Source organism: Etheostoma spectabile, chromosome 18, assembly GCF_008692095.1.
Source record: "Etheostoma spectabile isolate EspeVRDwgs_2016 chromosome 18, UIUC_Espe_1.0, whole genome shotgun sequence".
NCBI classification, from domain to species: Eukaryota; Metazoa; Chordata; class Actinopteri; order Perciformes; family Percidae; genus Etheostoma; species Etheostoma spectabile.
In genome coordinates this window covers 14751126-14754081 of record NC_045750.1, presented here as the reverse complement: position 1 = coordinate 14754081, position 2956 = coordinate 14751126, and the positions used below count along the sequence as shown (strand labels likewise).

Sequence of the window (2956 nt, the reverse complement as noted above, 5' to 3'; positions counted from 1 at the left end):
TGTTCTGTTGTGACAATAAAACAACATCCTATCATATTATTTTAGTGAGAACTCAAATAACTACAAATAACTAATGTTAGGTAAATCTGTTTTGTGTTTGGTAACGCGTTTCTAGATCTTTTTTAAAATATAGTATATCAGCCGATATATCGGCATATCGGAATATCATATAAATAACCAGATATTCGTATCGGTATTGGCCTTAAAAGTCCTTTATTGGTCGGGCTCTACTCAGTAGCATGTCCTACCTCAGCTTCTAACCTATGTACCTTCGGCACCAGACTGCTATTCCTGACTAAGTATTATTAGTCCAAATTGTCTTTAATATAGCATTCCCATTCTCCATAAGCTCTCACTCTCTGCACAACAATGAAAGTGTGTGTGTTTATGTGCACGTGTCGGTTACGCAATGCTTTGTGTCTTAACAGGTGGATGTACAATAGTTCCTGCTGGGATGAGGGCAAGGATCCCTGGGAACTGCAGTTTAGATGGACTTTGAACACTTCAGCAAACAAAAAAACGTCCTCTTTCTGTTTTCACTGAGAGCAGCAGAACGCACAAACACACAAGTGCACACACACAATAAGCAGTCTCTATAATTAGTCTATACTGCAGTGAATGTACACAAGCAGCATAACTGCTCAACTTGCTCGAATCGTCATATGGACAAATGAAAAAACTGCACCAATGTTAAACAATCTACACATCTGATGACACCTTTGAATTACAAATGCTCTAAAGACACACAGACACTCACTCCTCTATAGGGAGTTCCTGAAATGAAAGGAAGGGGGATTTTCTAAAGATCAGGATGGCCATTTTAGTAGTTAGTCTGGGTTTTCTGTATACTAAAATGAAAAGTAGCAGCGTGTCATCTTCAGTGAACACACCTTCTCTGTGAATGGTTTACTTTAGGGAAAAAGATGGGACCTTTGAATTTATATTTTATGGCATAAAACAAAAACGTCATTATTGTATTGTATAGGCTATTTATACATGTCACTAACAGTGGATTATCTTGAAAACATAAAGGCAATTTGCAGCCGGCAGCCCTAATTTTGGCTATTCAAAAAATATGTCTTATTTATTTTTTATCTTCAATCTGCAAAAATACATTTGCATATTATAGATATAATGTCTGACAAACGTATTTTTCAACCATATAATATATGGGATGTTCTTCATCTAAAACGCAGACAAAGGCTACTCAGGGTTTAGTAAATGGTGTTAGGAATTTACATATTTTAGTGTAGACATTTTGGTTTGACACATCTACATCCAAACAGAAACCACACTGTTAATACGCTACACTGCCTCGCCTTTTAAATGTATGATTTATTGAAGCAGGACATCCCACTTACCTTCCAATAAAAAGGTGGAAAAAAAAAACACAAAACAAGGCCAACAGCGATAGTAAGTTTTACATTTTGTCCTATCCCCCTGATAACATTAAAAATGATTTCTGGTCATTTACCTGTTGCGGTAGAATAGCGGTGTGGATCCGACATCCAGGCTGGCAAATGAAGCTGCTGGAGGGAGGAACCGGTCCGCCAGCCGGGGCGGGTGGGGACTGGAAATGGGCGTCTCCAGAAAGTCAAGTCACACAGAATTACACATAGAACTTCCGGGCATGATTTTCACAAAAAAAAAACAACTCCTTGACGCTAATAATATGGCAGCACTTCACTCCTCGACGCAGCGGCCGCGGGTTCGAATCCGACCTGCGGCCCTTCGCTCCACGTCATCCCCCCTTTCACTTCTTCAGCTGTCCTTTCATTAAAGAACTAAAAAGTTCTAAAACAGGATATTTGAGAAAAAAAAAGCTTTGCCAGACCATCCTCAAAAAGCTACTGTAGAAGGGGCTGGCTATTCCACACAGGTTTAATGGCATTTCTTTAAACCAATCAGAATCGTCATAGGCGGTGCTAAACTCCGCATGGGGCTGCTGTAAAATAGTTATGTGGAAAAAAACTCAGATTGGACAGATAATCTAGCTGGCTGTCTCAATTTACCATGCAGAGATTGGAGGAGCAGTCAACGATAGTCGGCATTTGACGACTGTGTTTCTATATCCTCTTTAACAAGCTGCAACCATAATAACTTCACAAAGTACACTCGTAATTCAGTTATTCACTCATATTGTTTTTTGCTCAGGTAATGAAGTCAAAAGTTATCTTGTCAACGCCGAAAATACATTTTAAACGAGCAATGGTAATTTACCCTTTACAATGTGCTAGAATTAGCTAGATGATTAGCTAGAAAAGGAATTTTTTGGATATTGTTTTGGTACGTGTGGACGTGGCGTAAGACATGAACATACAACACATTCACTCAGTTTCAGCACAGCCGGACACTGCTGCTGTAATGTCTGACTGACTATGTCGTCACACAGAAAAGCAGCAGGGCCAGATAGCTTCTAAACATAGGTTGCCCACTCTACTAGTTCACGTTCACTTACATTTATGCAACGCTTAAAGACTTTTACTTTGAAAGCACAACCACTTGACCTAAGTTCTCTTGCTGTTTGATGATGCATTGACTGGGCCGGGTCAAAGCCAATGAATGCGGTTCATTCACACTAATTGCTGAGATGTGTACTTTTAAAGAGCTAAAGTCAAAGTTATACGCTATTTTGTAACCAAAGCATATTTGGAGTTTACTTTATAATTCTGTTGAGTCAACTTTGCATAATTACCTTTTGTCCCTATCTGGCCTATGTGAAGAGTGAATTCCTTTGAGTTGCCGATATCTGTAGTTTATTGCATATTCTTGTTTTTTTCAGGAGGGCCTAGAAAATCTTTTCGGCCCCCAAAGGACATAAGAGTATTACATCTACAAGTTAACCTGACCCTGATACTATTACTGGTTGAGTTGAGGATGAATGACAATAGGAGATAGAGCAGTTGGTGTTGAATACTCTTTAAGCAAATACAAAAGATCAGAGAGTTTTATCTGC

At 39.0% G+C, this 2956-nt stretch overlaps 1 protein-coding gene across 12 annotated transcripts in view; it reads right to left on the bottom strand.

Moving 5' to 3' along the window:
* Positions 1 to 1582, bottom strand: part of itsn2a (intersectin 2a) — a 36866-nt gene extending 35284 nt beyond the window's left edge. For 11 of the 12 annotated variants that reach the window (XM_032542487.1, XM_032542489.1, XM_032542488.1 and 8 more), the window contains exon 1: positions 1475 to 1581. The gene's annotated coding sequence lies outside the window, so the exon portion shown is untranslated. Of the gene's footprint in view, positions 1 to 1474 lie in introns of all 12 variants that reach the window. The other variant, XR_004336115.1, reaches the window with a different exon arrangement.
* Between the last annotated feature and the right edge of the window lie 1374 nt (positions 1583 to 2956).